The sequence below is a fragment of the Dipteris shenzhenensis genome, chromosome 1 (assembly GCF_047967505.1).
Source record: "Dipteris shenzhenensis isolate YYH24624 ecotype China chromosome 1, Dip_SZ_1.0, whole genome shotgun sequence".
Taxonomy (NCBI): Eukaryota; Viridiplantae; Streptophyta; class Polypodiopsida; order Gleicheniales; family Dipteridaceae; genus Dipteris; species Dipteris shenzhenensis.
The window spans coordinates 40243007-40265497 of NC_141596.1; positions in this window are offsets into that span (position 1 = coordinate 40243007).

The window sequence follows — 22491 nt, forward strand, 5'->3', positions numbered from 1 at the left end:
ATAACATTTGTCTGAGTTGAGCAGCCTCAAATCGACTTAAGAGAGAGAGAACTCCATAACCTTCAAGAGTCGACATTTGAAGCATCCCATTCCATGTTGTTTGCTACATGGCAGCTTGCCATGTGGCACACATACATCCCTTTTTGCACTATAGGGAAACCTATGACTAATGTTAACAACATTTATCTTGTCTTTTACAAATGACTAAGATGTTTTCCCAAAAAGACTTTGTAACAATAATCACGTGAACCACCTCATAACCAAAATAGTATGGATGCTATATATCTCCTTTCCCTCGTTGAAACTATGTCACACATGGAATGTCAACCACATGCTCAAGGAATTATATGCTAGTTTCATTGTAAGCAAGGGTGGTCTCTTTCTTGCTAGTCCAACCATAGGCAACGGTGATGCTTATTACTTGAGCTCAACCAAAATTAACATTAGTTATCGTATGCAACCCTTCCCATTGCATAGGGACATCCAAGGATTTAATTTTCAAAGTTTTTGAATCCTCTTCTAGGGATCTTGTGCCCTTTGTTGTTGCTACGTATGTGGATGATCTCATTCCAAAACTATTTTTACAACTAGAAGTCGAGTGAGTCTTATACAAAATGTCTTGAACCAAGTGATGATCTATAGGAATGGCCACTAGTTGAGGTGGATTGCCCAACCAAAATAGATAATATTGAGTCCCCAACAGGGTTTAGGATTTAGGGTCCAGGGTTTAGGGTTTAGGGTTTAGGGTTTAGCCGTGCTAGTAGGGATTGCTTCTACGTGGCGCAAACAAAATCAGTTGGAGACCAAATCTTGCGTGGATGTATGTCTAGGGTAGCCTAAGAGGCATGTGAAGTTTCATGCCCAACAGTGTTTAGGATTTAGGGTCCAGGGTTTAGGGTTTAGGGTTTAGGGTTTAGTCGTGCTAGTAGAAATTGTAAAAATATATGCATTTGTCCTTCCACGTGACGCATACCAAATCAGTTGGAGACCAAATCTTGCATGGATGTACGTCTAGGGTAGCCTAAGAGGTGTGTGAAGTTTCGTCCCCAACAGATAAGTCCACGTGCGTATTTCATTAGTACGTGCGCCATTTTTCATACATAGTCACGAGAGCTAGTAGGGATTGTAAAAATGTACGCAACTGTCCTTCCATGTGGCGCATACCAAATCAGTTGGGCACCAAATCTTGCGTGGATGTACGTCTACGGTAGCCTAAGAGTCGTGCGAAGTTTCATTCCCAACAGATAAGTCCACATGCGTATTTCGTTAGTACATGCGCCATAGCTCATACGTAGTCGTGCTAGTAGGGATTGTAAAAATGTACGCATTGTACCTTCCACATGGCGCATACCAAATCAATTCAGACCAAATCTTGCGTGGATGTACGTCTACGGTAGCCTAAGAGCCGTGCAAAGTTTAATCTCCAACAGATAAGTCCACATGCATATTTGGTTAGTACGTGCGCCATTTCTCACACGTAGTCGTGCTAGTAGGGATTGTAAAAATATACACATTATACCTTCCACATGGTGCATACCAAATAAGTTGGAGACCAAATCTTGCGTGGATGTATGTCTAGGGTGGCCTAAGAGTCGTGCGAAGTTTCATTCCCAACAGATAAATCCACATGCGTATTTCATTAGTACATGCGCCATAGCTCATACGTAGTCGTGCTAGTAGGGATTGTAAAAATGTACACAGCTGTCCTTCCATGTGGCGCATACCAAATCAGTTGGGCACCAAATCTTGCGTGGATGTACTTCTATGGTAGCCTAAGAGCCGTGCAAAGTTTAATCTCCAACAGATAAGTCCACATGCATATTTGGTTAGTATGTGCGCCATTTCTCACACGTAGTCATGCTAGTAGGGATTGTAAAAATGTACACATTATACCTTCCACGTGGCGCATACCAAATAAGTTGGAGACCAAATCTTACGTGGATGTATGTATAGGGTGGCCTAAGAGTCGTGCGAAGTTTCATTCCCAACAGATAAGTCCACACGCGCATTTCGTTAGTACATGCGCCATAGCTCATACGTAGTCACGAGTGCTAGTAGGGATTGTAAAAATGTACGCATTGTACCTTCCACGTGGCGCACACCAAATCAATTCAGACCAAATCTCGCATGGATGTATGTCTAGGGTGGCCTAAGAGTCGTGCGAAGTTTCATCCCCAACAAGCAAGTCCACACGCGTATTTCGTTAGTACGTGCGCGAATTTTCTTAGTCACGTTTTTAAAATGTCCTAATGCAAAAACAAATTACAACATTACTACTAATAAACAATTTTTTGTATTACAAACACAACAAATCCCATTGAGAAGACATCGGACATCATGTTAAAAATAGAATCTAATACAATGATGTATATGAACGTGTATACAGCCATCATAGTGAAATACAAAATATGAGTCCATGAAAATTACAATGGTACGGTCACACAGTGAGCCTATACATATCGAATACAAAAAAGTGTAATCAACTAGTGATACCCAATAAAAATCAATCTGATCAACTGATGATCCCAAAAAATATGATATGTAATGTGCTACTCCTCAGGATCAGCTCTCATGCCAATAGTTGCAAGTATGCTCTCGTGATCCACCACTGCAAGGCGCCATCGTGGAGTGTACGTCGCCTTGCGAGTGCGAACACGACTCAAAGTAATCTTGATCCCAACAACAAGATGAGAATACATGTATGCCTCCTGATCCGCCATGTACTCCTGGAACTCAATATAGCGACCACGCCTCTGTATCTGCTGAAAATAGTGGCCACCTACGATCATGCTATGAGCATTGAAGTGCATCCCATGCCCATCCACTGTATCCTCATTCAGCACACTCTTCAGCATAGAGCATCGCAACAAGTAATAATCCACACCCTCCTCATTGCCCTCTGAAGCAATAACCGCGAAGATATCACCAATACGCAAGATATCTGTAAGCTGGTCATAATCTCTAGAGGAATTGAATCCCGCATCCTGATCATCATGTATCTCCTCCCAAGGCTGGAAGGGAGAAAGCACTCTCCGTACCCATGGATCGGCCCATGGTATCATGGAGCACCCTCCCCAATCATCATCAATGCATGCAGAGCAAAAACATGCAAACCGAATAGTCTTCTTGCCTTGAGCCGATGGGGAAATCCGAAGGCGACCACTTACTCCTGCAGGATCTTTTAGTCTCGAAAACTTTGCTACAAAGAACCTCGCATCTCTTTACTCAACCATCACCCTGATGAGCCCCCTCAGGGGCTCATCACATGCAGAAAGATTGCACTGAGGATCAATGCACACGATCCTTGTAGTGCCACACTGGTGGTGGTCTTTCAAGGCTGGCACACATTTTGAGACGAGCTTGATGCGCCAGTAGTGCTCATATTTGTACCTCAATTTTTGAGGGTGCCATTTCTAGCCATTCTTTCTACAGCCAATAGAATGCTGCCCATTGGCACTCTCAGGGGCTCATCACATGCAGAAAGATTGCACTGAGGATCAATGCACACGATCCTTGTAGTGCCACACTGGTGGTGGTCTTTCAAGGCTGGTGCACATTTTGAGATGAGCTTGATGCGCCACTAGTGCTCATATTTGCACCTCAATTTTTGAGGGTGCCATTTCTAGCCATTCTTTCTACAGCCAATAGAATGCTGCCCATTGGCACTGGCGTTGAGCTGCAATGCTTTCAGTCCTCTCTAGTTGGTACATAAGTAGATGGGCAAGCCAATCGAAATTGCCCAGCTTTGAAAGGCAGAGCTCTAGGCAAGTACTCAAAGCTCACGCAGATCTGTAATAAATGCTGAGACTACTTGAGCGATTTTAAACGTGTGAACTAAACTATGTGATGGCACTGGTTGCACATTTGCCTCTTGTCTGCACTAGTTGCCTCTTGAGTGCACTAGCTATCAGAGCACAGGATGGAGCACGGATCTCAACGCCCTTAGTGGACGGAGCTCTGTCAGTGGTACCATTAGGAGATTAAGATTGCCATATGGCATAATGTGGAATTAAGAGTGGAGGGAAACTCGCACGTGGAAATATGAAGTTTAAGTTTGAGCACAAGGGATTGTTAGATTTCGCTTCTTAGTGGGGGATTCGCATGTGGGGAAAAACATTGGGAAAGACTAAATGTGTGGGAGTAAAGAAAACTCGTGTGCATATGGGAAACATGCTAAAAAATTCGTGTTATGTGGCTTTGAACGTTGAACGCTATTTCACTGACTTTGGAATCAACGAAGAACAGCCACGGGCATACGATTCAACCTTCAAATCCGGCTGCAGTAAAGCGACGTAGAACAAGCAATAGCAGTCTATCAAAGGAGTATAACGCCGTTATTTTGGAAGTCGAATACTTGCCCAGCCTTGCAAGCGTTTGACCGGAAATCCCAGAAGGCCGCTGCGGAGCTCATCCGTGACCAATCTGCTGTTGATGAGAGTGCTATAGATGACCTCTTTACCATAATGCGAACAATTCTCTTCCTTCGGGCGCTGCTTGCTGCCTCCTTCTTCATACATCCTTTTAGCCAGCTGCTGTTGGAATTATCTCTGCCTGCTGTACTCAAATCTTTACTCAGATCGTAGGTACTGCGGTCTGTAAACGTTGTCTCGGTGGAAAAGCATTTGGAAGTGAGGGCGCGTCACAGTGGTCAGTGGTGCAAGAGCTACTCTAGCATTGTAAGTTGATGGCTTCAAGCAGCAAGCCCTTGTGGCTTATTGTAATCATCATTATGCTAGCACTCCCTGTTGATTCTCGCAGAATACAACAGCATCCTCACCATCGTGATCGAAGCCGCCGGAGAGAGCAGGGACAACTGCACCAAAGCCTACCCACCTCGCCTGTTAGACTGAAGTCCAGCAGAGGATTGCATGCCCAAGCAAACGCCGATGAGGAAACAAGGCTGCTAGAAGTCACAAATCAGAGGGTGCCGGCGGGCCGGGCAGAAGACGTCGTTAACTCTAAAGTCCTTAGAACAGTTGTTGACGAAGGGCAGCTCCTCTTCCAAGCACTAGTTGCTCATTTTCAATTCAGGAAACTCGTGCCAGTCTCAGGGCCGAGCCCAATAGGAAATTCTGCACCAGCGCCGTGATTGTTTCAAGCATTTTCAAGTTGACTCAAATATTAGAATTTCACAGTCCTGGAAATCAAGAAATTTCGAATCCTGCAGGCAAAGCTGCAGCAGGAACTTTTTAACGGGGGCACAAATCTGGACGATGCGTCATTGCCAGCTGAGGTCTTGCAAGAAAGATGATAATATGACAGATTGAGTAAGAAACGATGTTCTCTAGGACGGCTAGTTCATGATGAACTAGTCCAGACTCCAAACTCAGTGTGCACCAGAAAAGAGAGTTTGGAATGCTCATGCGCGGGTGCCGGATGGAAAACCCTCTCAATTGCTTTGACAAGCACTTAATTTCTTAAAGGGACGGATTTTGTATGCAGAAGGGAGGAAAGCATATGCTTGAGTAGTATTTAAAGCCGTGGGTTTTTGCATCTCCTTTTGTCTTTCTTTTTAATTCATTCATCTTTCGGCAAGTCCTATACTCCTAAATATGTGATTCAACATTGAAAGAATAACTAGATTTGCGGCTGCAGGGAGCCTTTCCATCGTGGAGCACGTAATTACTAACTCATAATTGAAGCTGAATCCTACTATTTATCAAAATTTTAAGGAAAAAAGCGAATGAGTAAAATAGTGGATATTAGATGCGACACAGGGTCCATTAAGACCCAATCCCCCCTGCAAATGTCAGGGGTGGTGATTTATTATTGATTTTGTGATGCCCATATTTTGACAGCTGAAGTCCAACATTAAATACATGAATAAGGCACTACAATAACTGATCCTCGTTGCAGTTTAAGCAATATTGTCAGATGGACTTCATATTCGTAATGCAACCTAAAAAATCGATATCTTGCACAGACCAGTCATGTAGATCTCTTTTTTTTTCTTCAAACGTGGAAAAATAGATGCTATCCATTATTCTTGAGCTATCCAAATGCTTTAGGTATAAATTAGTCGGTGGATTGTTGGGTTCAAAGCCAAACTTGGAGAATATGTTTCTTATATGTTTACAATAAAATTAGAAAAAAAAACCTTGCTAGAGGGACCCTTTTTGGCCACATATTTAGATGAATTCAATGACATATTCATGCCTACAAATAAAAACAAGCTGTGCTACATAACATATGTATAAGAAGTTGCAAATTAGTTGCTTAAAGGGTTGAATTATGAATGATCAAAGAAACAAATTAAAAGAGATCAATTTATCATCATTTACCTTCTTGATAATTTCATGCCACCATTGTGAAGGCTCTACCAACATGGGGTCCAATTCTCGGCAATATATCAATTGCCTTAACTAATCCATCAATCATGCTTTCCATCATGCGTCCATGTTCTTTCTTACTCGCATGCCAAACTTGCAGTGCTGTACCATTTCTGTTATGTTCCTCCTTGCATGACCCTTTGTGCATTCCAAGTTCTAACCAACCCAATTATTAGGTTTTTATTTTCTCAAAAAATCTTCAAGACTTTTGTGTGATAGTTTATTATAGCTACCATTCTATGATGTATAGAGAAGCTGGAAGTCATACCTATTGCCTTGAGAAGTTGGGATTATGTTTCTATGTTTGTTGCATTACCCACTATGAGAAACATTAATAGTGATCAGAACGAAAGCCTAGGGAGAGATGTATACCCGAGTATGAGCACCCCTAGGGGTACTGACACTCTAGATAAGTATAGCTTTATAGCTCAAGTCATATCCTGTGTTGCACTCTAGGCAACCGAGATGTGTAGGCTAGAGTGGTTCTTGGGTAACTATGGTCTAACTTTGGCCTCTATCGCGATATCATCGATGTGCTTAATAAGAGGGATTTCTGCTTTATAAGTGTTTCATTTTTGCGGCTGCAAGTTGTGTGCATTATATCAGATGAGGCCAACAATTCCATCAGTGTTTTAGTCGCAGTACTTGTCTAAGTATAGGAACCTGCTTCTAGACTAGAGGAAATGGGCAAATTATGTTTATATATAAGTCTTTCTAGCATAATTTTGCAGGAGAACATATATATATTATGAAGGACATAGTTTTCCATATATTGATCTCGAGTCATTGGGTAGAATCTATGGCTTACAGGGCCATTACCTTGTCCAACTCACTCAAGATTCCATTGATGTGTGATACTGGTAGGTCTACAAGCTTTGGAATGATTACACAATAGTGACGCGGATTCTTGAAACACTTGTAGGCTGAATCATCAACTATCATTTGAAATGTTGAACTCGTTAAGAGATCGAGATTTACAACCCATCCATCCGAGATTACAACCCAACCATCCACGCTTTGGGATTACCTTCCAGCAAGTGGGATTATGATCATAGAGACTGAGTTTACCACCTTCCATTCTCTTCAACTTTGCATGGCATCTCCTATGCTTTCTTCTAATGTTATTTTGGGTGTTCTCTCAATCGAATCCTTCTTGTGGCAAAAGTTTCATCTCTTCATGCTCTTTGAATATTTCTATTCTATGCCTATATAGTTGGTAGGAATAGGAATGCCATTTTATGCCTATATACATCTCTACTTTTTAATTCATAGAGTTCTTGCTATTAAAAACACATTTAGCGTGCTTGCCTATTCAAAACACAATTTAGATCCAATACTGCAACAAATCACAAACTTTTCCTTGAGCTTGTCTATTGTCTATTGTTGTGTATCTAAGTGTCCATTGAGTTTTTTACATTAGGGGAAAATTAGGGTCTCCAAAGGGCCCCCAATTAGTGTTTCCTAATTTCAAGGGATTAGTGAGGTAATTGAGGTGTACCAACAGAAGTGCTCCTTTTTATGGGGCAATGCCATGTTCAGGTGGAGGGTGGGTAGACCTGCAAACAGCCCCTATTGGCTACTCCTCTTATACTGTGGACCACTCAAACCATCCCCCCACCCCCTCTACCCATGCTTGACCCTTCTACCATATGCACCTCCCCTAAACAAGCCTACAAGTCATTCAAGAGGCGGTGGGCCCTTCTGGGCAAAGTTTTCCCCATCTCAGCTTGTTACAAGCCTGCCCCCTCCTCTTCTCTGGTCGAGCTCCATTCTCCCTCCATTTTTCAAACGTGGGAGCTCATTTGGCATCTTCTCTGCCCCCTCCAGCTCTGGTCCACTGTCTTTCTCCCTCTCTAGCACCTCCTGTAGCAGCTGCTCATTCTCTCTCCATTCCTAGCTACAGCACCTCCTACAGCGGCAACTGCTCATCCCCCTCTACTCTTTCTCCCTCCATTCCTAGCTATAGTACCTCTTGTAGTGGCCACTCATCCCCCTCTGCTCTTTCTCCCTCCATTCCTAGCTACAACATGTCCTGGACCAGCTGCTCATCCCCCTCTGCTCTTTCTCCCTCCATTCCTAGCTACAGCATCTCTTGGAGCTTCTTGCAACCTTCAGTTGCACCCTCTATACCTTCTCCCTCTCTCTCTCCCTCTATCAGAGCTGCTCTCCCTCCACGCTGCACTTTCTAGTCCACTATTGCTGTTGTGACCTCTGTACAAGCATGGTGAGGAGACCATACATGTACTCTGTGTCCCACAGGAGCAAAAATGCACTGGGTGAATGGGTGCCTTGCACCTACAGCTTGAGTGATTGGATAGTCATGAGAGGATCTACCAAGGGTCCACATAAGCTTCCCAAGAGCAAAAGAGGTGATCTTTTGCATGAATGGAAGGGCCGCATCATGAAGTTCAAGCTTGGGAAGAAAGGATGGCTTGCAAAGGTGCAACACATCTACATGGGGAAGGACATGCACCTTCCTCCATCAAGCAATCAATCGACAATACCATCACATTGTAAGTCTGCATTTTGTGAAAGATTTTGAAGTGTAATGAGTCAGTTTGAGTTTGAAATTGTATTTTGAAATAGCACTTGTGCATAGCAAATGTATTTCCTTCAGACTTTGAGGAGTGGGAACCAGTCGGGTGCTTCTTAGGTAAGTTTACTGCCATTCATGAGGATTTAGGAAGGCAAATGCATTCTGGAGAGAAGACCTCTGCTTTGAAATAGAGAAATATCTATTGGTATAATGCCAAGTACATTACTCCAAGGACGGCATTAGGCTATGGGCATCTTCAATGCATTGCAACACCACAACTTGAAGACATGGATTGCAGCATGGTGGACACAAGAACAGTGTAATCATACAAGGAAAAGATTGCAAAGGATGTGGGCATGGCTATGAAGTTTATGAGAGTGCTCTCAACAGAAGCAAGAACGGAAGAGGGAGAGAGAGAAACAGAGAGCCACACAAGTTTTGGTGGGTGCAGAGAGCCACACAAGTTTTGGTGGGGCCTTTAATGCATCTAGCTCATAAGTATTCTTGCTATCCAATAGCATATCATCCACATCTAGTCCCAAGATTATCAGGCTATTATCCTTAGCCCTTTTAATGTAGAGGCTGTGATCAATTTCACCTTTTCTAAAACCCTGGGATTGAATGAAAGCATCAAACTTCTTATACCATTCTCTAGGCGCTTGCTTAAGACCATAGAGACTCTTCTTTAGCTTGCAAACTAAATGCTCTTTGCTCTTTTCTTCAAGGCCTTCCGGCTGCACCATGTAAATTTCCTCATTCAGATCCCCATGCAAGAAAGCTGTCTTGACATCCATCTGCATAAGCTCCATATCCTCTGCTGCCACTAGTCCAAGCATGCATCTAAGTGTGGTCAACTTCACAACCGGAGAGAATATCTCATTAAAGTTCACACCCTTCTCTTGCTTGAACCCTTTAGCGACCAAACGGGCCTTATACCTAGGCACATCATCACCTGTGACCTTCATCTTGTAGACCCATTTACATGGCAATGCTTTCTTTCCATGTGGCAAAGAAACCAAGTCCCAAGTCTTATTTTTCATAAGTGAACTCATCTCTGATTGCATAGCATACTCCCACTTGTGTTGATCCTCGCGCATCATAGCCTCTCTGTAGCCAGAAGGCTCCCCGTAATCAGTAAGCATCACATAGTCTACCCCTGGAACAAACCTATCAGGCGGTCTAGACACTCTAGATAATCTTCTCAAGGGCATTTTACTTGCTGTCTATGAACATATGCAGGTGGATTCACATCCTGGAAAGTGATTCTTCTCATTTCCACATCCCTCATGGGTGCCTTATGCATCTTCTTCTCATTTAAGACTACATCATGGCTGCATATGATCTTCTTTGCTTCTGGATCCCAGAGATGATAGCCCATCTCTCCACTTTCACCATAACCCAGAAAGATGCATTTCCTAGATTTAGGATCTAGCTTCTTTCAAAGCTCTTTTCGCACATGTGCATATGCCTCACACCCAAATATACGTAAATGAGAGTAAGAGGGCTTCTTGCCACTCCATGCCTCTTCAGGAATACCACTATCCAAACTCTTACTAGGTGATCTATTGATCACATGCACTGCAGTCTTCATTGCCTCAGCCCAAAAACCACCGGAGAGACTTGCATTGGAAAGCATGCGTTGCAATCTTTCTTGAATGGTACGGTTCATCTTTTCTGCAACTGGATTTTGCTCTGGAGTACGAGGGGATGTGAGCTCCCTCTTAATCGCACGTGTATCACAGAAATGCTGAAAGTCATGAGAGAGATACTCTCCACCATTGTCAGTCCGTAGGCATTTAAGCGTTCTACCTAACTGATTCTCAACCAAGGCTAGCCATTTTTGAAATACCTAGAACACATCACTCTTCTGAGCTATAGCATGAGCCCACACTTTCCTAGTTGCATCATCAATGAATGTCACATAGTATTCAGCCCCGCCTAATGACCATGTAGGCATGGTACCACATACGTCTGAATGCACCAAATCAAGCTTTTCAAACTCTTTCTTTCCCCTTCTTTTATGGGCTGATTTAGTCTGCTTCCCATAGAAACAGTGCTCACAGAATTCAAAATCAGAGAAACTCAAATGCGGTACATAACCCAAACAGCATAAGAGTTTCATTCCATTTTGGCTCATGTGCCCCAACCTGCAATGCCACAAAGAAGTACTTGGCTACTCGGTTATTGCAACAACAACATGATCAAACACCCTTGATACATGTAAGGGATACAAAGTCCCACACTTGGCACCCCTAGCCAAAAGCATAGAGCCCTTCTAAATTTTTCAACTCTGAAAGCCAAAAGTGGTGTGAAAACCAGCATCATCTAGTTGACCCATTGAAATGAGAATCTTGGTTAGCTTAGGCACATCTCACATTTTTCAAAATACTCGGGGGGGTCATTCATCATATGTAACCCTATCACGTGAGTTCAGCAGAAGGATATTTTTTATTCTTAAAATTTACAGAAATAAATATACATAAGGGACTATTTAAAATAGTTTTGGAAAAAATTTACAGATTTGTATAGAAAAGGGGTACATTTTATTAATGAAAAAATTTACATATAAGGGATTTTAAATATAGGCCTTGAACGCACGTGATATAGAGGGTTTATACATAGTGACCTCCCCAAGTCAAAATAAATGTAGACCCATTTGCAAAAGAAAACTTTATGTCACCTACTCCCACTATGTCACATGCATAGTCATTTCCAAGATGCACACAACCTGTCTTTCCACTGTCATAAGTGGAGAACCATTCCCTATGGGGAGTAACATGGAATGAAGCACCAGAATCCAAAATCCAATCCTATGCATCATCTGAAGTGGTAAGCAACTCTGCATATAAACTAGACATGAAGAGAATGTCATTGTTACTATCATGTGTGACTGCATTGATCTCCTCGATCTTTACTTTTCCTTTGTCCTCCCTTGGACTCTCTTCCTTTTGAATTGCACCCCAATTTGCATTCTTTTGCTTATCCTTGTGCATTCTTTTCAGCTTGTAGCAATCCTTTTTCATATGGCCCTTCTTGCCATAGTGGTAACACTCAATGTTCCATGCCCTAGATGCAGCTACGAGACTTCCCTCTTTCTTGGGACTTCCCCTTGAACTGTGATCTACCCCTTTGCACATTTAAGGCTGCATCCTGCTTGTTTCCATCAATAGACTTCCATCTAATCTCCTCGGCCAACAAGCTACCCACAACATCATCAAATTTCAGTACTCCACCAGGTGTAGAATTACTGACAGCTATACGGAAGGTATCCCATGAGGATGGCAATGAACATAAGAGAAATGTTGCCTTAGTCTCCGCATCAAAATTCATCTTCTGAGCCTGAAGCTGGCTGAAAATAATACATTCAAGTGAGAAGCAATCGAGACCCCTTCCTTCATATGCAGCTCAAACAACCTCTTCATGAGGTAAACTTTATTAGAGGCAATTTCCTTCTCATAAGTGGTGCACAGTTTCTTCCACAAATCTTCCGTAGTCTGCTCATTTAGTACTATGAAATCAACTGACTCTGCAAGATGAAGTCTAATAGTAGACTTTGCTAATGCATCCAACTCATTCCAATCATCCTTAAACATATTTGTAGGCTTAGCTTCAATCCCTGCCAAGGGTTTAATCTACTTCTTTTGAATAAGCACATCCCTTATCTATTCTTTCCACAAAGAAAAGTTTGTCCCATCAAACTTTTTAATGTTGAAAAACTCCTTTTCAGACATGGAAGAGGATGCCATGATGCAAATAAAGCAAAATCCCAAATGCCAGTTCTTGCAAGAGAGAATCACACCAAATACTAGGTGCACCCGAATGTGTGAGGAATGTGTATGCCACAATAGAGTGAAAAATCACCAAAACTCAAAGCTCAAAGCATCAAAAGATACAGCTGACTCATGTGAATGTACTATGCATCCATATGAGCAAATCTAGCCCAAAAGAAAATGCCAACTGCAATGGCAATCCAAAATGCCAATAAGTGCCAAATGGCTCAAGCATAAACACCGTCCATGGGATATGCATCAATAATATCTCATCCAAGAGAGCATAACACTAGCAGTGCATCAACTGCAATGTGTCAAAGCTGTCCCTCAGCATAAAACAGCAGCCATGTGCAAAGCGTCCATAAAAAATAGCATTCCACAAGGTAATCTGGGCCTATCAGCGCATCCTAGAATAAGCATCGCAATGCTTCCAAATGGCCTATAAATCATCCACTGCAACCCAATGCTCACCATGAATGAGCGCACACAGCTCAAACTGCAACCAGAGTGATCTGCATAAGGTATGCTCAAGAATTCATGGTCTCATAGCAATGACCGCTACTGAAAATAGAACTTGAGATGCCTCAAAACATGGGTGCCATTGCATAATGGGACTCAGCAAGAAAATCTGCAAATATCTCCCTTCTGCTGGAACTCCAAAATCCCAACCGATGAGTGAGAAATGGGTGTCAACACTTATCCACTGCCATGTGGCATAAATCTAAGGTTTCAAAACCTTAGAATGAAAAATGCATAATAGAGGGACGAAATCCAATACACAGAGATCTATAACACTAAAAATACTCCATCGAATCATGTAAGAACTGACAAGTAGGGGTTTTTAGGCATCCGGAACGCAATGGGATAGACGGTTTTGGAAACTGTGGTCTCAATCACTGGGTCCAACACACGGATTGAAAAACGTTTTTGGAAACATAATTGTTTGTAAACTCCACCGGAGTGTGAATGATGAGCAACATAGATGTTTTAGGACCTCCTGAGTCCACCGGAACTGACAGATCTGCAAATGGTTGCTCCAAACTTGAGTTCCAAGACTCGGGCAGAAAAACATACAAACTGACACAGTGAGTCAGAAATCCAATGAAATGATCCGAGATTCAAGAATAAAGGTATTTCCAAGCTCTTGAAGTGAAATGGGCACCAAAAGCAAGCAATAGTTGCCTCTACAAGTCAATACGGAGTCTCTGTCATCGAACGGAACAGGGAAAAGCTTAAAAAACGACTTTTTCTTTGAAAACACTTAACAGGCTCTCAAAACCACTTCGCAAAACCAAAGTGACTTTTCCAAAGGTTCCTCCAAGGCTCTGCACACTCAAATGCAAGTAAAGTCACTTCCCACAAAGCTTCTCCTTCCTTTCACAGAGCTGCTGAGCTTCCAGGCATTCACACATGCTTAGCTAGATCAACCGGGCTCTGATACCAGTTGAGAGGGAGAGAGAGAGAAACAGAGAGACACACTAGTTTTGGTGGGTGCAGAACACCCTAATCTTCTTTTTCATTCATTTATATATGTGTTTGAGTATTATACATAACTGGGGTAAAGGCACAGTGACCTTTAACCCCCACAGTTTACATTTGGCTCTAAATGGGTAAGGTTGTCTTAGTTTATGCCTATGCATATTTTTGCTTCTTGTTTTCAGAATATCCAGATGCACAGAACAAAAACCATGTGGTCATGCAAGTGCCTTCATGAGAATGCCCTTGAGGAATTGCTTAGGGTGAATTAGGAAAGCAGGTCAGGTGAACAAAAGGGTGATCTATTTCAATGCCATGTATGTAAGGACAATGTGGTTGTCAAGTACCACATCTCCCGCCAAATGTTATATTTTGCTTTCCAATATAGGCGCTAGAAGAAAACACGTGGAAATTGGCTCCCCCTTGACTCTAACGACGATGACAATATAGGGGTAAGTTTATATATTGGTTCTCATTTAGGAGATGTCAAGAATGTGACTATCACATCACATTGGACTCTTACGGACGTCCAGGAATACCTATTGGTCATGGAGGATGGCATGTCTGAGTCCTTTCACTTTACCTTAAATGGTGAAAAGGTAGGAAAGCGTGCAGAGAAGCTCATGCATAGTGCCACTTTTATCCCTCCTGCAATATTGAAGATTGTAAACAATGTAGGATGGAACAATTGTGGATTTTGACATTTTCCAATTAATAGTGGTGCAATTAATTTTGATGTTTTGAATGGTTTTGTTTCATGTCAATGTCAAGTTTTGCCCAAACAATTTATAATTCTTTTTATTATTTATATTTAGAACAGTTGGGTATATATAGGTTTTAAAGTTACTTTAGTTTCAAAGTTTCACTATCATAGCTATAGTTCTCCTAGCTATCAAACTACCATGGATTCTGCTAGGTCTGCCTTCCACGATTTCATCTCCCATACTCCATTAATTGATAGAGAGGAGGAGTTATTTCCAATATTTGATAAGAGCATAGATGTGCTAGGTACCTACTTGGGAGCCTGAGACGATTTTGAAGACATCATTACGTACATGCAAGACCACATCATGAGTTTTGCATATCAACTTAATGAGTCTACAAAAAGATGGGTCCCAATTGATTATTTGAAGTACTTGTTCAATCAAGAACCCATGTTCGTGAAGCGTTTAGATTGCTTTTGAGCCCAGCTCACACCCCTAGGGTTTAGGGAGGTGGACACTGATGACCTCCTAGCATGCGGAGTCATCGGAAACACAAGAAATAGGTTCCTATCCTAGGAAATGACCTTTATTTTCCTTCTCCAGGAGGGACAAATGGAAGAGGAGGCCTCGACCTCAAGCCCTAACCCTGCCCCTGCCCTTTTCGATCCTCTTATTTCTGTAGATGAGCCCAACATCTACAATGAAGAGCCCATAGATGAAGAAGCTGAGGAGCGGGAAGCTACATTGGCCCTGGAAGTGCTCTAGCGACCTCCTGAACCCCATTTTACTTCTCAAATTTCATCCACCTCGGGCACCACCTCTGTTGACCCGCAACAATGATATGGTTTCTTGCTCCCCTTCTTGTTGATGGAGAACAATACCTCTTTCTCCATGACATAGAGGTTATGTTTGGTCTCTAGGAGGATGAAGCTCTTGGTGTCCTGTGTGGATACGAGGTGGACACGACTATGCAAGAACCTAGGTTTTTGGGAGCAGATGATTCAATAGAAGAGGTTCTTGCTTTAACACTGGCCCAAATCAAAGATGCAGAGACATCAATCTACTCCGACCTACCTGATGTTCTAGAAGAAGCCTCCACATCTCACTCCAAATAGCAGGAGACCTCTGGATCCATCCTCATTGACAAAGAGGAAGGGATTGAGCATGATGACTCCATAGTGGTAAGAAACTATGAGCTTTGAATTTCTTCTCTCTTGGTATACTTTTGCTTTAATGGAATTCTCATGTAATGTTGGACTGTTGCAGGAGGCATTTGAGGTCGACCTATTCTCATCTCGGCAACGCTTTGTTCACAGTAGCTTCAGTTGAGATTACTCACTGGCACATTACCTTGGCCAAGCAAAAGGGCGCTTTGTGGTGGTTATCCACAAAAAGTTCTCTCCACATGGCACTGATGACCTCCTAAAGTGCAAGGCCTTGTCACGAGTGATTGGTCATGCTGACATCAATTGCAATGCTGACAAGGTCATTTTGGTGAACCGCATGGCTGTCCTCAATGCCTTTGGAACCAATTTTCAAGGTATAGCATTGACGATAGCAGCCATGTCCCTAGCCAGCACAATGACAATAGCGTTGACTCTCTATCGACTAGATTTAGAGCTAGAAGTGTATTTGGGAATTCAAAGCCTGATGTTCTCAGTGTTTTAGAGAAGAGAGAAAGGCTCTAAAGCCTTATTGTATAGAAATTTTATTTTATATATACTTTTTATATAGTGCCCCATTTTGTGTTCTTTTACAAAATTTATGTTATCCTATCATTGTATTTTGTAACTTTAAGAAGAATCTCATCGTGGCACAGAAGGCAAATGTGTTTGGCATCGTGCGGGAGCTCAGAAATGCCAAAACCCACTATGGCACGTATGAGGCGTGTTTCATCATGCCAAAACCCGCTATGGTGCGTATGATGCCTGTTTGACCAAACAGGCCTCATATGCACCATAGTGGGCATGTATAATAACATGGGAGCAGTAATAGAACATAAAAATATCTTTTATTCATTGGCCTCAAAGGGCAGAGATTTACAAAATGATTCAGGTTACACCAAATGAACCTAAACAACATCTAGGGCCTAAGGGAGGGATCGGAGTGGATGTGCTTGGCGAGTGCAAGGTCCTTGTCCATCACTGTTACTCTTTTGGCATGGATAGCACATAAGTTCCTGTCTTCAAAAAGACCTACTATCATCTGCTCAATTGCCTCCTGAATTGCTCTCATAGCACCTAAAGTGAAGTGCACATCATCCTTGTAATGTTGTGCTATTTTACGTACAACACACTGGAAGGGTGCACGGGGAATGAGATTGTCCATAGTGGTTTGGAACTTGCGGATCTCCTGAAGTGCCTTCACGCCTGATTTTTTGTGCCTCTTAATCTTTGGGGGACCCTGCACTAGCCTTTGGACATGGCCCCATGTCCATCAAATCATTGTGTGAGCACATGCTTCGAACCGAAAGACCCCGACAATGTCTTGCACATGAGTTCACCTACCTTGATAAGCACATTAGACATTGAAACCTTCTCGAAAACTTTGCTACAAAGAACCTCGCATCTCTTTACTCAACCATCACCCTGATGAGCCCCCTCAAGGGCTCATCACATGCAAAAAGATTGCACTGAGGATCAGTGCACATGATCCTTGTAGTGCCACACTGGTGGTGGTCTTTCAAGGCTGGCGCACATTTTGAAACGAGCTTGATGCGCCACTAGTGCTCATTTTTGCACCTCAATTTTTGAGGGTGCCATTTCTAGCCATTCTTTCTACAGCCAATAGAATGCTGCCCGTTGGCACTGGCGTTGAGCTGCAATGCTTTCAGTCCTCTCTAGTTGGTACATAAGTAGATGGGCAAGCCAATCGAAATTGCCCAGCTTTGAAAGGCAGAGCTCTAGGCAAGTACTCAGAGCTCACGCAGATCTGTAATAAATGCTGAGACTACTTGAGCAATTTTAAACGTGTGAACTAATCTATGTGATGGCACTAGTTGCACATTTGCCTCTTGTGTGCACTAGCTATCAGAGCACAGGATGGAGCACGGATCTCAATGCCCTTAGTGGACGGAGCTCCATACGTCGTACCATTAGGAGATTGGAGGGAAACTCGAACGTGGAAATATGAAGTTTAAGTTTGAGCACAAGGGATTGTTAGATTTCGCTTCTTAATGGAGGATTCGCATGTGGGGAAAAACATTGGGAAAGACTAAATGGGTGGGAGTAAAGAAAACTCGTGTGCATATGGGAAACATGCTTAAAAATTCGTGTTAAGTGTCTTTGAACGTTGAACGCTATTTCGCTGACTTTGGAATCAAAATTCATTATTAGATCAGAATCAACGAAGAACAGCCACGGGCATACGATTCAACCTTCAAATCACGAGCCATTTTTATCATTTCAATCCCATAGAAAACTTCGCGGAATCGGCAGCCCGCTGCAGTAAAGCGACGTAGAACAAGCAATAGCAGTCTATCAAAGGAGTATAACGCCGTTATTTTGGAAGTCGAATACTTGCCCACCCCTGCAAGCGTTTGACCGGAAATCCCAGAAGGCCGCTGCGGAGCTCATCCGTAACCAATCTGCTGTTGATGAGAGTGCTATAGATGACCTCTTTACCATAATGCGAACAATTCTCTTCCTTCGGGCGCTGCTTGCTGCCTCCTTCCTCATACATCCTTTTATCCAGCTGCTGTGGGAATTATCTCTGCCTGCTATACTCAAATCTTTACTCAGATCGTAGGTACTGCGGTCTGTAAACGTTGTCTCGGCGGAAAAGCATTTGGAAGTGAGGGCGCGTCACAGTGGTCAGTGGTGCAAGAGCTACTTTAGCATTGTAAGTTGACGGCTTCAAGCAGCAAGCCCTTGTGGCTTATTGTAATCATCATTATGCTAGCACTCCCTGTTGATTCTCGCAGAATACAACAGCATCCTCACCATCGTGATCGAAGCCGCCGGAGAGAGCAGGGACAACTGCACCAAAGCCTCCCCACCTCGCCTGTTAGACTGAAGGCCAGCAGAGGATTGCATGCCCAAGCAAACGCCGATGAGGAAACAAGGCTGCTAGAAGTCACAAATCAGAGGGTGCCAGCGGGCCGGGCAGAAGACGTCGTTAACTCTAAAGTCCTTAGAACAGTTGTTGACGAAGGGCAGCTCCTCTTCCAAGCAGCAGTTGCTCATTTTCAATTCAGGAAACTCGTGCCAGTCTCAGGGCCGAGCCCAATAGGAAATTCTGCACCAGCGCCGTGATTGTTTCAACCATTTCCAAGTTGACTCAAATATTAGAATTCCACAGTCCTGGAAATCAAGAAAATTTGAATCCTGCAGGCAAGCGTCATGCCAGCTGAGGTCTTGCAAGAAAGATGATATGACAGATTGAGTAAGAAACGATGTTCTCTAGGACGGCTAGTTCATGATGAACTAGTCCAGACTCCAAACTCAGTGTGCACCAGAAAAGAGAGTCTGGAATGCTCATGCGCGGGTGCCGGATGGAAGACCCTCTCAATTGCTTTGACAAGCACTTAATTTCTTAAAGGGACGGATTTTGTATGCAGAAGGGAGGAAAGCATATGCTTGAGTAGTATTCAAAGCCGTGGGTTTTTGCATCTCCTTTTGTCTTTCTTTTTAATTCATTCTTTTGGCATGTCCTATACTTCTAAATATGTGATTCAACATTGAAAGAATAACTAGATTTGCGGCTGCAGGGAGCCTTTCCATCATGGAGCACGTAACTACTAACTCATAATTGAAACTGAATCCTACTATTTATCAAAATTTTAAGGAAAAAAGCGAATGAGTAAAATAGTGGACATTAGACACAACAGAGGGTCCATTAAGACCCGATCCTCCCTGCAAATATCAGGGGTGGTGATTTATTATTGATTTTGTGATGCCCATATTTTGAAAGCTGAAGTCCAACAAATACATGAATAAGGCGCTACAATAACTAATCCTCATTGCAATTTATACAATATTGTCAGATGGACTTTATATTCGTAATGCAACTTTAAAAATCGATATCTTGCACAAACCAGTCATGTAGATTTCTTTTTTTTTCTTCAAACGTGGAAAAATAGATTCTATCTATTATTCTTGAGCTATCCAAATACTTTAGGTATAAATTAGTCGGTGGATTGTTGGGTTCAAAGCCAAACTTGGAGAATATGTTTACAATAAAATTGGAAAAAAAAACCTTGCTAGAGGGACCCTTTTTGGCCACATATTTAGATGAATTCAATGACATATTCATGCCCCTAGGGGTGCTGACACTCTAGATAAGTATAGCTTTATAGCTCAAGTCATATCCTGTGTTGCACTCTAGGCAACCGGGATGTGTAGGCTAGAGTGGTTCTTGGGTGTCTATGGTCTAACTTTGGCCTCTGTCGTGATCTCATCAGTGTGCTTGATAAGAGGGATTTCTGCTTTATAAGTGTTTCATTTTTGCGGCTGCAAGTTGTGTGCATTATATCGGATGAGGCCCAACAATTCCATCAATGTTTTAGTCGCAGTACCTGTCTAAGTATAGGAACCTGCTTCTAGACTAGAGGAAATGGGCAAATTATGTTTATATATGAGTCTTTCTAGCATAATTTTGTAGGAGAACATATATATATTATGAAGGACATAGTTTTCCATATATTGATCTCGAGTCATTGGGTAGAATCTATGGCTTAGAGGGCCATTACCTTGTCCAACTCACTCAAGAACCCATTGATGTGTGATACTGGTAGGTCTGCAAGCTTTGGAATGATTACACAACAGTGACGCGGATTCTTGAAACACTTGTAGGCTGAATCATCAACTATCATTTAAAATGTTGAACTCGTTAAGAGATCGAGATTTACAACCCAGCCATCCGAGATTACAACCCGACCATCCACGCTTTGGGATTACCTTCCAGCAAGTGGGATTATGATCACAGAGACTGAGATTACCACCTTCCATTCTCTTCAACTTTGCATGGCAACTCCTATGCTTTCCTTTAATGTTATTTTGGGTGTTCTCTCAATCGAATCCTTCTTGTGGCAAATGTTTCATCTCTTCATGCTCTTTGAATATTTCTATTCTATGCCTATATAGTTGGTAGGGATAGGAATGCCATTTTATGCCTATATACATCTCTACTTTTTACTTTATAGAATTCTTGCTATTAAAAACACATTTAGCATGCTTGCCTATTCAAAACACAATTTAGATCCAATCCTCCGACAAATCACAAACTTTTCCTTGAGCTTGTCTATTGAGTGTCTATTGTTGTGTATCTAAGTGTCCATTGAGTTTCTGACATTAGGGGAGAATTAGGGTCTCCAAAGGGCCCCCAATTAGTGTTTCCTAATTTCAAGGGATTAGTGAGGTAATTGAGGTGTACCAATGGGAGTGCTCCTTTTTGTGGGGCAATGCCATGTTGAGGTGGAGGGTGGGCAGACCTGCAAGTAGCCCCTATTGGCTACTCCTCTTATATCGCGGACCACTCAATCCATCCCCTGACCCTTCTCCCATATGCACCTCCCCCAAACAAGTCTACAAGTCATTCAAGAGGCGGTGGACCCTTCTGGGCAAAATTTTCCCCATCTCAGCTTGTTACAGGCCTGCCCCCTCCTCTTCTCTGGTCAAGCTCCATTCTCCCTCCATTTTTCAAACATGGGAGCTCATTTGGCATCTTCTTTGCCCCCTCCTGCTATGGTCCACTGTCTTTCTCCCTCTCCAGCACCTCCTGTAGCAGCTGCTCATTCCTCGCTCATTCTCTCTCCATTCCTAGCTACAGCACCTCCTATAGCAGCAGTTGCTCATCCCCCTCTGCTCTTTCTCCCTCCATTCCTAGCTACAGTATCTCCTATAGTGGCTGCTCATCCCCCTCTGCTCTTCCTCCCTCTATTCCTAGCTACAACACCTCCTGGAGCAACTGTTCATCCCCCTCTGCTCTTTCTCCCTCCATTCCTAGCTACAGCACCTCTTGGAGTTTCTCTCAACCTTCAGTTGCACCCTCTATACCTTCTCCCTCTCTCTCTCCCTCTATTAGAGCTACTCTCCCTCCAAGCTGCACTTTATAGTCCACTATTGCTATTGTGACCTTTGTACAAGCATGGTGAGGAGACCATACATGTACTCTGTGTCCCACATGAGCAAAAATGCACTGGGTGAATGGGTGCCTTGCACCTACAGCTTGAATGATTGGATAGTCATGAGAGGATCTACCAAGGGTCCACATAATGTTCCCAAGAGCAAAAGAGGTGATCTTTTGCATGAATGAAAGGGCCGCATCATGAAGTTCAAGCTTGGGAAGAAAGGATGGCTTGCAAAGGTGCAACACATCTACATGGGAAAGGACATGCGCCTTCCTCCATCAAGCAATCAATCGACAATACCATCACATTGTAAGTCTACATTTTGTGTAAGATTTTGAAGTGTAATGAGTCAGTTTGAGTTTGAAATTGTATTTTGAAATAGCACTTGTGCATAGCAGATGTATTTCCTTCAAACTTTGAGGAGTGGAAACTAGTCGAGTGCTTCTTAGGTAAGTTTACTGCCATTCAGGAGGATTTAGGAAGGCAAATGCATTCTGGAGAGAAGTCCTCTGCTTTGAAACAGAGAAATATCTATTGGTGTAATGCCAAGTACATTACTCCAAGGACGGCATTAGGCTATGGGCATCTTCGATGCATTGCAACACCA